Source organism: Dermacentor andersoni, chromosome 1, assembly GCF_023375885.2.
Source record: "Dermacentor andersoni chromosome 1, qqDerAnde1_hic_scaffold, whole genome shotgun sequence".
NCBI classification, from domain to species: Eukaryota; Metazoa; Arthropoda; class Arachnida; order Ixodida; family Ixodidae; genus Dermacentor; species Dermacentor andersoni.
Window position 1 is genome coordinate 110826231 of NC_092814.1, and position 13110 is coordinate 110839340.

Genomic DNA, 13110 nt, shown 5'->3' on the forward strand with positions numbered 1-13110 from the left:
TGCGCCGAAAAGTGACCCGGCTTCTGGCACGTATAACAAACGCGCGCTTGCCTCATCTCGAACCGCTTTCTGCGTTCGGCTTCGGTTGCCGCCGTCTCCTTACGTTCGGTCGGACTGCTTTCACTCGCATCCGAACTACGTGTGTCCCCCTTTGCTCTCATGGGCGTGAACTTTGGCCTCTCAAACTTGGAGCCAAATTCACCCTTTTGACCGTCCTTAGCTCCGCGAGCCCGACGCGTCACAAACTCCTCGGCTAACTCAGCGGCTCTAGCCACCGTACTAACGTCTGGCCTATCCAAGACCCAGTACCGCACGTTCTCAGGTAACCGACTATAAAACTGTTCTAGCCCGAAACACTGCAGAACTTTCTCGTGGTCACCAAACGCTTTCTCTTCTTTGAGCCACTCCTGCATGTTTGACATAAGCGTGTACGCAAACTCTGTATATGACTCACTTCTGCCTTTCTCATTTTCCCGAAACTTCCGACGGAACGCCTCCGCTGACAGCCGGTACTTTTTTAGCAGACTCGATTTCACTTTGTCGAAATCCTCTGCCTCCTCTCTCTCCAAGCGAGCGACTACGTCGGCCGCCTCGCCGGGTAGCAAAGTGAGCAAGCGCTGTGGCCACGTTTCCCGAGAGAACCCCTGCTTCTCGCACGTTCGCTCAAAGTTAACCAGGAACAAACCAATGTCCTCTCCAAGCTTAAACGGCCGCATCAGGTCAGTCATTTTGAACAATACTCGTTCTCCTGCACCGTGTGCCTGACTTCCATTACGAGCGCGTTCCATCTCTAACTCGAGACGCTTCATTTCCAAAGCGTGTTGACGGTCGCGCTCTCTTTCTTTCTCTTGTTGCTCTCGTTCTATCTGTTCTTTACGTTCCAGCTCCTGTCTTTTTGCCGTCTCCCTCTCCTCAATGGTCTCAAGGCATTCCGACAGCTCGTCATCCTCAGCTTCTAACTCAAGAATAGCCCTTAGCAGTTCTGGTTTTCTGAGTTTGTCTGAGACATCCAGACCCAACTCTCTTGCAAGCTCCAGCAATTTCGGTTTGCGCAACGACTTCAAATCCATGGCTGCTCTGAATGCTGCTTTCTCTACTGCCTACTATTGTCTTGCCGCAAACTAACCCGGTAGCAACGACAACCACAATTACCAGCTCTGTTTCTAACACTAACAAAAGCCTGGCAAAACTCAGAAGAAGAAAGTCCCGCACTCACCAAACCTCGCAGCCAAGACTTCAGCGCAGTCGTTCCGCTGCAGGCAACCAGTCATCACACAGGGCTCGTTGCGCTGCTCCCGGATGGTCGTTGTGCTGCTCAGCATACAGTCAACCGCATCTCTTCGCTGCTGGCCTCCGTTGTCGCGATCTCACCGCTGGCAACCAGATGTTGGAATCGTACCGCTGGCACGAGTTGTTGGGGTCTCGGTGCTGACGCCCGTTATTGCCAATGGGTCGCAAGCCCCAAGGGTAGCGTTGGCCTGGCGGCCTGGGGCACTGGAAGCATCCGAAGGTCCCGGCAGAGCAAGAGAAGACTGGTAACAGAACAACTTGTTTATTCTAACATAGCAAACGAGCGGCCGGTCAGGTCGACCGAAGTGGAGAGAGGGGAGAGCACGTAACTCAATAGTACAAATCGGAGCCTCTCCTCTGGCGTCCGGGGGCAGCTGCTCTTATACCCTCGGCGTCGCGGTCCAAAAGGGAAGGAGGGAAGGTCACGGGATGAAGGTCACGGGACGGCGCAGCAGGGGCCCACGACGGCGCGAGCGGTTGAGCCGAGAGACCTCCAGGCCCCTCCTTCGGGGAACTCCGCTCCCCGGCTGCCGCGCTTTGACAAGCGAGGGCACACACACACACACGCACACACGAAGACACGTGGCACTGAAACACGCCTGGACACGCTTGGCGGGTAGGCGTCGCGGCGGCGTCGGACGGGCCAAAATGTCCGCCGCTTTGAACAAAGCCCCGGCGTCCGTTGCATCCGCGCCGGCATTACCGCGCGTTGTAGGCGAAACGTAACATGCACCATGTAGAAGTAATAGGTAGGGTAAAGTGTAGTGATCATAAGTTAGTGAGGGCCAATTTTCACCTCAATTTGAACAGAGAAAGAGTAAAATTGGTGAAGAAGAAACAGGTCAACTTAGAGGCAGTAAGGGTAAAAGCAGACAAATTTAGGCTGGTACTTACAAACAAATATGCAGCCTTACAACATAAACCGTAACGAGGCTGGCTTCAGAGGCAGCAATTTAATTGGGAGGCAAGGCACCAAGGCAACCAGTAGGCAAGCTCTGCCAAGTAACAAAGGACCTAATAAAGAAACGACAAAGAATGAAAGTGTCCAACTAAAGAGATAAGATAGAATTCGAGGAACTGTCAAAACTGATCAACAAAGCGAAAATAAGGGATATTAGAAATTATAACGTAAGAAAGACTGAAGCTGTAAAAATGGACGCAGCCTGAAATCAGTGAGAATGAAACTTGGCATAGGACAAACCAAGATGTATGCACTGAAAGATAGGCAGGGTAACACCATCAGCAATCTAGAAGGTATAATAAAAGCAGCGGAAGTATGCTGACCTTTACAGTACCCAGAGGTCTCAGGAGCACTTTATTCGAAATAATAAGGAACAGTATACAGAAACTCCTCCTATAACTAGAGATGAGGTCAGAAAGGCCTTGCAAGGCATGAAACGGGGGAAAGCGGCTGGAGAGGATGGAATAACAGTCGATTTAATCAAAGATGTAGGAGACATAATGCTAGGAAAACTGGCGGCTATCTATACGAAGTGTCTATCGACTGCAAGGGTCGCAGAAAATTGGAAGAATGCAAACATTATACTAATCCACAAAAAGGGCGACGTTAAAGAACTAAAAAATTATAGGCCCATTAGCTGACTCCCAGTATTATATAAACTATTTACCAAAATAATCTCCAATAGAATAAGGACAACACTGAACTTTAGTCAACCAAGGGAGCAGGCTGGCTTCAGAAAAGGTGCTCTACAATGGATCACATCCATGTCATTAACCAGGTTATCGAGAAATTCGCAGAGTACAATAAGCCTCTCTATATGGCTTTCATAGATTATGAAAAGCATTTGATTCAGTAGAGATAACAGCAGTCATAGAGGCATTGCGTAATCAAGGAGTACAGACCGCTTACGTAAATACCGTGGAAAATATCTACAGAGATTCCACAGCCACCTTAATTCTACACAAGAAAACTAGGAAGATACCTATAAAGAAAGGGGTCAGACAAGGACACACAATCTCTCCAATGCTATTCACTGCGTGCTTAGAAGAAGTATTCAAGCTATTAAAGTGGGAAGGCTTAGGAGTAAAGATCGACGGCGAATATCTCAGCAACCTTCGGTTGGCCGATGACATTGTTCTATTCAGCAACACTGGAGACGAGTTACAACGAATGATTGAGGACCTTAACAGAGAGAGTGTAAGATTGGGGTTGATGATTAATATGCAGAAGACATAGATAATGATAAGTAGCCAGGCAAAGGAACAAGAGTTCAAGATCGCCAGTCGGCCTCTAGAGTCTGTGAAGGAACACGTTTACCTAGGTCAATTAATCCCAGGGAACCCTGATCATGAGAAGGAAATTCACAGAAGAATAAAAATGGGTTGGATCGCATACAGCAGACATTGCCAGCTCCTGACTGGAAGCTTACCATTATAATTGAAAAGGAACGTGTACAATCAGTGCATTTTACCAGTGCTGACATATGGGACAGAGACTTGGAGACTGACACAGAAGCTTGAGAACAAGTTAAGGACTGCGCAAAGAGCGATGGAACGAAGATTGCTAGGCATAACGTTAAGAGACAGAAAGAGAGCGGTTTGGATCAGAGAGCAAACGGGTATAGACGATATCCTAATTGACATCAAGAGAAAGAAAGGGAGCTGGGCAGGTCATGTAATGCGCCGCTTAGATAAGCGTTGGACCATTAAGGTTACAGTATGGGTACCAAGAGAAGGAAAACGCAATCGAGGACGACAAAAGACTAGGTGGAGCGATGAAATTAGGAAATGCGCGGGCGCTAGTTGGAATCGGTTGTGTGTTGTGTTGTACTCTAAGCCATTCATTCTTCAGTGTGATGCCAGCGACAGGGGTATGGGGGTGGTGCTCTGTCAAAAGAGAGATGACGAGAACGAACACCATATACTGTACGCCAGTAGAAAGCTTTCAGTTCGTGAGGAAGCTTACAGTGGGGGGGGGGGCATCAGAAAAAGAATGCGCCTGCGTAGTATGGGCGGTGCAGAAGCTAGCTTGCTATATCGCTGGTTCAAGATTCACCTAGAGACTGATCACTGTCCCCTCACATGGCTGCAGTCCATGTCTACGAAAAACGGTCGTCTTTTGCGCTGGAGCTTGGCTCTTCAACAGTACACCTTCGATATTCGCTACAAGAAGGGTATGCTTAACGGCAATGCCGACGGTTTTTGTCGTTGCCCCTAGAGTAACGAAAGCCTCATGCTTATTCGGGTTTCCGTGGCATTTTTTCGTTCGTTCATACGTTTTTCCAAATTCATATGTTTTTCCGAAGTGAAGCCGATTGTTAGCTGATTTTAATAACCACGTCTTAACGCTTTCAAGAAATGGCTGTTTTTAGTGTTCAGGGGGGGAGGACGCGCGTAAGGAATGGGAAAGGCGTAGCGGGTTTTCTTTTTTTTAAAGCCGGGTGTGTCTTGGGGGAGGGTGGCCTTGTGCTCGCTGCTTTGTGGTTGTGGGTCCGGCACTGTTCTGGGGTGATTGCTTGCCCACGCAGGAGACGAAAAGTTGCGGGACCTGCTTGCAAGACCAATTTCACCGGATCGGACAAGGGAGAAAAGTAACAAGAGCGCCACGAGGACTGATGACCACTCCCAGGAATCTACCTACTTCGAACTAAGGGTTCGTCACCTCTAAGGGGAATTCTGCTACCGAAACGCCGATCCCTCGTACAGCGGCTGCTGGCCCCTACACGTCGGGATCTTCCTCCCCCGCCGGAGATGCTGTTAGGGTTGGCGTCTGACACCACGTGGCGAAAGGAATTTCATCCGACCATCTTCGTCGAAATGAGGCGTGACTTCTCCTGCGATGGTTGGCGTCCCGCACCTCGTGCATGAAGAACTTTCTCTCACGCGACCTTCTTCCACCAGGCCTCGTTGAAATGAAGCGTGACTTCCTAATTCGCCGTGACCGTTTCGAGTGTCTACCTGTCTGCCGGAAGCCCCGCTGTGTACAGGCCCTTTTTCAGCGGAAGAGCCTGCTGAAAGGAAGAAGTCGTCCCGCCTCCTGGAATTGTAGTCGCCTGTCCGCCTCTTCTGCGCTTTTCGGGTTCGTGGAAGTTCTCTTCTAGGTCCAATTCGAAGAAAGTGCCTCTCTAAACTCGCGCGCGCACGCACGCACGCACACGCACGCGCACACACACACACACACGCACGCGCACACACACACACACACACACGCACGCACGCACGCGCACACACACACACAAAAGAGGCCTGTACACAGCGGGGCTTCCGGCAGACAGGTAGACACTCGAAACGGTCATGGCGAGTTAGGAAGTCACGCTTCATTTCGACGAGGCCTGGTGGAAGAAGGTCGTGTGAGAGAAAGTTCTTCATGCACGAGGTGCGGGACATCAACCATCGCAAGAGGAGGGGCCCTCTTTCCGTGCCGGTCACGTGACATCGACGGAAGCAAGATCCCGCCCACGATTGTAGAGAGCCTATTTAAGGGGCTCCGAAATGTACTTTTAATGACTTCATGCTCTTCTCATTTTCTTTCAACTACCTTTGAATAAACCGTGCAAGTTTTGCACTAGAAAATCGTCTCGCCCTGGCTTGGTCGCCATGATCTACCGGATGCCTGCAGCCCGCTGACAACGCCACGCTACCCAATAAGTAACGTCGGTAGAGCTTCAATAGGCAGGCGCCGCTACTTCTCGGCAGCAGTACGATACGCTACCCTGGAGTACGCAACACCTTTAAGTTCGCCCTTATTAGAAAATATAGCATCTTTTGTTTTAAAGCTTGTAAATTTTACAATTATTGGTGGACATTCAGCAGCTACGTATGCTCCTAATCCAGGGGCTCGAGATATACTGCCAGATGATAACTGCATACCTAAGCTACTGCATAGAACAGCTTTAACTTTTTCTTCCGATTGAGCCCAGGATTAACTTGACGAGTCAGCATGACTGTAAAAAATTAGGTTCTCCCTACGTGCGTGGTCTTCAAAATCGTCTAGCCTGCTCCGAAGTTCGGCACCTTCTTCACGAACTGTGTCCGCAACTACTTCTTGCAGGTCATTAGTTTGGCACTCATCTAAATTGTTTACGCAGTCCTATACGATGGCAAGTCTAGCGTTAATGTCAGACAGTTTCTTCTAGGGCGATCTGACTTTTTTTGACGTCAAGCATTATCCTTAGTTCATCATGACGCGAGTCAACATGTGCAACAAGAACTTTTAACAACAACTGCTAACTCCGGCGGTAAATTCGGCGGTAAATTCAGGTCATCACGTCCAGAGTTTTCTTCTATGTCCCCACACAATATTAGGAGTTTGATAACATTGAGACAATCAGAAGTAAGGGCGTAAAAAACACTGGGGCATGGTAGGAGCAGTAGAAACACATTGTTCGATTTTTTACAATAATAAGAAGGAGCTTCACCAACCTGCACCAAGAAAAGGAACGGGTTTATGGCCGGCTGCATCCCTGCTGCTCCAACATGCCCACTGGAAGGTTCAGACAGCAGCTGGCGTTTTAAATAGTCGGGTAGGTATGATGACACTGACGATAGTGAAGCATCAATATGAGGAAGCAGAGCTCGTGCGTAGATGAATATTTCCGGTATCGCGCATCGAGAATTAGACGCCAAAGCAGGACATTGGGTGTGTGGCAATGCATCAGATATGGATGACGCCATTCCGGTTCCGTGAAGTTGATCCGGCGACGCAGTTGCGCAGTGCAAAGCTGAAAGCGTCACAGCAAGTCGGCTGGTCATCGTCGGGCAGCTGGTCCATCCCGATGCAAGTGCAGCGAACTGTACCAAGAAAATGAACGGGTTTATGGCCGGCTGCATCCCTGCTGCTCCAACATGTCCACTCAAGTCTTTGGTCATTTACCAACAAAGCAGAGAGATTGACATCGCTGACGATTTCTGCAGGAGGATTGCTGGCGAAACTATTACCGCTGGAACATCGACGCTTGATCCCTCACCGATTTCACGCAACCTCCGCATGGACGGTCCTTTCACTATGGACGAACTTGAAGCTGTACTTGCCTTGTGCAAGCGTCCATCATCACCAGGACCCGACGATATAACCTATCGTGCCCTATGTAATCTTGGCGAAAAGGTTCGGAAAGTGCTTCTCCACTTGTTCAACAGCTCCTCGCAGACAGGCGCGGTTTCACAGGAATGGAAAACCATTCGCCTAATTCCACTGCTCAAGCCTGGCAAGTCGCCTGTAGACAATGTATCATACCGACCGACTGCGCTTGCCAGCTGCATCGGAAAACTAATGGAGAGAATGGCTCTAGCACGATTAGAATGATACCTCAAACATCACGAGGTATATCCATACGCAACGGTAGGTTTCAGGCGTGGCTGTTCTTCCATAGACAACGTTATCGACTTGGTGACGTACGTCGAGCACCAGAGAACCAGCAAACGATTATCTGCTGCTTTGTTTCTGGATGTTAAGGGAGCGTACGATAACGTAACGTGCGAAGCGATCTTCAGCAGGGTAGAGACAGTAGGACTTGGCGGAAAGATCTACTTCTGGATTAGTAGCTATCTACATAAGAGATCCTTTCTCATACTTACCGAGGATGGCCCAACCTCCCAGCATTACAGTAACCATGGGGTGCCTCAATGCGGAGCACTTATCTTAACGCTCTTCAACAGAACACTCATTGGACTCGCCGACATCATTCCATGTACCGTTAGGCTCTCCATCTATGCCGACGACATCTGTATTTGGACGTTGGGTGTGACGCGACAGCAGCTTCGCACGCGGCTTCAGAAGGCAGCCACTTTAACATCATCCTACCTTCGAGAACAACGACTTCAAATATCACGTGAAAAGAGTGCAGTGGTGGAACTTACCAGGAAGTGGTGGTGGTGAATTGTAGCAACAGGCGGGTTTAGCCTGGCGATCAAGGCCGGCAATTGCTCCGCCTGAGCGTATCGCACAATGCCGCTGAAGGGTTTCACCATATGTCCATCAAACCAGCCTCTCTTAAAAAATCGATAAGGAGACGTGAAGTTTCTTTGCGGGCTATAACTGATCCCTCGGGAAATATAAGGTGTTGCAGGCGCGCATACGGAAGATCCTCAAGTTTTTTTGCAGATTATTCAGGAGAGCGTCCCTTACATCTTCGAATTGCTGGCAGGACCACAAAAAGTGCTCAATGTCTCCTGTCTCGTTGCATGCCGTACAGTTCGGAGAATTGATTCGTCCCGTCTTAAATAACCAGGCCGGTGTACTAGCAGACCCTGTCCTTATTCGACATAGAAGTGAGGCTTCCTCTCGGTTCAATCTCCTGGTTACACAGGGCATATGCGGTGGAACCCAAAGCGACGCAAAGTGATTTCGAATGTCAGATTTTTGCAATTGATTACTCTTTGGAGCCTTGATTTTGGGAGGATGATAGAGCGCTGCGTATGCAAGCGCATCAGCTTTTTCGTTTCCTGAGATACCAATGTGGGAGGAAATCCACTGAAACTTTACTGTGAAGCCTTTGTTGTTGAGTTCTTTCACGATGGCTAGTGATTTGCGTGGGAACTTGAGGGATGGCAGACCACGGTATACTTGTTGTAACGCGGCCTTTGAGTCCGTAAGGACAACCACATTCTGCGGAGGCAAAGTCTTTAGTTTGCGCAGAGCAGAAGCTATTGCTACGCCTTCCACAACTGTCGACGAGGCTATACAGTCCAGACGGCCAGACCACGTATATCTTAGAGAGGGAATAATGAATGCAGCTGCGCAGCGGTCTTCATCTGCCTTGACAGAGCCATCTGTGTATACTTGTAGGTGATTCGGGTAAGTCGTGTTCAGGTGTTCCAGGACTAATGACTTGGCTTCTTCAGATGGAATGCAGCTTTTTGGCTGCAATCGCGGTACATTTAAATGTGCATGTGATTTCCTCGAATGTCCACGATGGTTCTATCCTTTACCTCTGTCTCGAGCAGCGCAATCCTAATACGCGAAGCGTGTTAGTGCTGCATAAAAATGTGGCCGCGGCCTGTTACCTATACGTCGTGACAGGGCTCTACCACGCGTAGACTCGCTCAATCGTAGTAGCTGGATCATAAGAGCCTGGGAAGCCTGAAGTCGTAGAGGGCGTGACTCAGCTTCGTAGAGCACTTTCTTGTTTGACGCTGGCTGATGGACTCCAAGGCAAAGTCGGATACCTTTTCTGTGGATTGCTTCTAGGCGCTCGTATTGGCTGTCTGAGGGTGACATCAGAGGTAGCTGATACAGGATCCGACTGGTAACCAACGCTGTATGTAGCCGTAGCATCGACGTTGGGTGGTTGCCCCAGCGTATGCCAGCGACTCGCTTGAGCACATGTAGCCTGGGTGACGATGACATCACAACGTGGTCAACACCGCGGCGCCAGAGTAGCCTGTGGTCTAAGGTAACGCCAAGAAATCGGACGTTGGTGACTTGTCGAATCTGGTTTCCGTCCAAATTCAGCTTCAAGCGTGTAGATTTTCTTTTCACTCCAGGAAATAGTACGAATGATGATTTCTCTGCTGATAGCGATAATCCAATCGTTGTCAAGTGGCCCTGAATGGCTTTTACTGCTCCATGGGCTATTCGGGCGAGGCGGCGATGCTGGTAGCCGGAGACCCATATGCAGATATCATCGGCATATATAGATATCTTCACTGGTGTTCGATGGTTCAGAACTCTTGGGAGGCTACTCATGGCAATGTTAAATAATAAGGGAGCTAAAACACTCCCCTGTGGCACGCCGCGAAATATACGTATTTCATCGCTCAAAGTGTCGCCAAGACGAACTCTGATGCGACGATCATTGAGGAACGTATGTATGAAGTGCAAGAGATGACCCGTGACGCCTATAACTTGTAACTGGCTGATGATGGCTCTTTGAGACACGTAGTCGTAAGCCTTGGAAACATCCATGAAAACAGCAAGTGTCGACAGGCCGTCCGCACTGTAATGTTCTATGTGGCTTAGCAGGTCCAGCACATTGTCTTGAGCGCTTAGACGCTGCCGAAACCCAGTGGTGCACGATGGTGGTTTTCGACCCTGCTCGACATACCAAGTGAGTCTTGTGCACGCCATCTTCTCCATTAGCTTCGCTGCACAAGAGGTCAGCGATACCGGTCTGTATGAGTCCAGAGCTGCAGGATTCTTTCCAGGCTTCAGAACCGGTACCACCCGTGCTACCTTCCATAAATGTGGGATATCCCCACTGGCCCACTCTTGGTTAAGAAATGCCAGCAAATCACGTCGTCTTTCAACCGGCAGGTTAGTCAGCATCTGATTATTGATAAGGTCAGGTCCCACCGCACAGCGACGTCGGAGGCTGCTCATAGCTAGTTCCAACTCTCTGACTGTGAACGGAGCATCCTTTAGAGACGACGATAGCGGCAGAGGCGGGTTGGTTGTGCCGGCTGACCTGCCGGAAGCGTATATTTCAGCAAAGGCATTCGCAAGACAAGCGAGCGTCTTGCCTAACTTCAGTGCTAGGGCTTCAAATGGCTTGTTTGGTCGAAAGTTTCCAGCAAGGTTATTAACGACCCACCATATCCTTGGAACTGGCGTGAAGACCGATAGGCTTGCACAAAATCATGCCCATTGATCTCTTCTTAGTTTCCTTGTATAACGTCGAATCACTGCGTTAATCCTGTTATATATAGTCTTCATTGGTGGGTAGCCCTTCGTCCTCATCAGCCTCCGTTCCGCTCTTCTACGGGCAGCGCATAGATTTTTTAGCTTTAGATCCGGAGCGGGGAAGTGGTCGGGTAGCTTCAACTCAGCGGTAGCTAATCTCTTGCTACGTAGCATGTCCGCGAACAGGTCTCCAGATGATTTGCTTAGGCCGTCCCTGTACGTATCCCAGTGCGTCACAGGACAGGATCTTCGGCCGTTGGTTCTATATCCAAAAATGTTAACGAAGACAGGAAAATGATCACTCCCCATTCTATCTTTACTCGCCGTTGACGATGCGAGGATGTCCGCTGAGTGTAACGTCAAGTCAATGACACTGTAAGAGGCCGGTGGTCGAAAAAACGTTGGCTCTTTGTCATTTGCCACGCAGAGTCCCTCGGTGTTTAAAGCACTAACAATTTGCTTTCCACGTGCATCAATCCCCTTGTAGCCCCAGAGAGTATGGTGCGCGTTAAAGTCCCCACATATAATCCTCGGAGCTGGGCAGCGGCTGCAGAGGTCTCATAATTTCTCCCATCGAGACCTTCAGGCGAGAGCTCACATATACAGAGGCCACGCTGAGGCTTCGGTTTCCCAGCCGCACTTGTACAGCAGTGACTTCCAAAGCACTGCTGCAAAGGTCTTGAACTGGTAGAACGCGATGTGGTATTTCACGTCTGACATATAACATGGCGCTTCCGTTCGGAAATGTCGGAATACTTTGGTTTCCATGTGCGACATAACCAGCAATTGATCTGGAACTTGGAAGACCAGCCTCGGACAGGGCCAATATTGGCACAGGCATGTTGCGTAAGAAAAGCGACAGTTCAGGTAAATGGCACGCAAGACCCGCACAGTTCCATTGCATAATAAGTGGCACCTGTGGGCGAGATGGTGAACATTGTTTCCTGACCGCATCCATATTGCTAGGTGCTTTAAGAAGAGACAGAGCTTAGAATCCCTGACTCGAGAGCCAGGACTACTTCGAGCATGTCCTTCATCGAGCTTTATGTGTGATCGCAAGGCCTTGAAGAGAGCACGTAGCACCTGCTGACAGTCCTCCTGTGGTGTTTTTTCATCGCAACGCGACTGGGGTCGCTGCAGTGCAGACACATAACTTCGCTGTTCCGGTTGCTCAGCAGTCTTCTCGTCTACGGAGCCTCTGTTCATTGATTCGACTGCTTTAGCCGGTCCACTGCGCGATGGCACCACTGTGTCCTGGATTCCTGGAGAAGGCTTCAGGCTTGGAAAATCAGTTTCACTCTTTGAGCTCCATTTGATTTCGTCTGACTCTCTGCGACTCCGTCTTTTTCTTCGTCATATTTTTCTCATCCTTTTCTGTTGGCCCCAAGATAAACGTTTTCTTTCGCTTTATTGCCGCTGCTCGCGTAGGACACTTGCTATACGAGCCGCCTGACGTAGCCACTTCTCTGCCGTGCTTATGTAAGTGTCTTGCTAAGCTTCCGCGGTGGGCATAGTACGTCTAGAATCACAGCGTCCTGCGCCCTACGAGGTTGTACTGGACTGGCAGCCACGCATCGTTACGTAACTTCCCAAATAACAATCCGAGTCGTTTGCGGCGCTTAACTTGGTAGAGCATAAACGAGGGATCCAAAAGAACTGTGACGGTTCCTCAAATATATATTTCTCTATAGTTGTCCCACAGCTAATTAAAAAAATGCTATTATAGTCGGATACAAATTAAGTCTGCAGTGAAGCCCCGCCCACGCCCTCATAACCGCCAGCCACTGTTCCTCCGGGAGGCTGCAAATAATTCGTACTTCAAACTTTTTCTGTTACCCATATAAGGCGCTATAACCACAAAAATAAAATTATTAGCGCATAATTTTATACATTTTGCCTCGCCTATTACAGTGGAACGGCCAAACCCTAATTCTTTATTGAACTGAAATAACATGCTTGCTTTGCTGCCACTATTTATTGTCAAGTTTCGCTTTAGTTGGCAGTGAAGTTTCATGAGTAAAACGGGTTCAGCAGTGAAATGAACGGCACCGCAGACCTTTGAAGAGTGAAATGCTCAGACTCCATACACGTTGTCCATGTCTGTTGCGCACCTCATTGCTTCCGCCGATGAAAAGACTCTTCAAGAACAGCAGACGCTCCGGAGGTATCAAGTACGACTACATTTTTAAAAGGCCGCATGAAGACGATTTTGTTTGCTTCTGTGATTGGCTGGCGAAGTAACA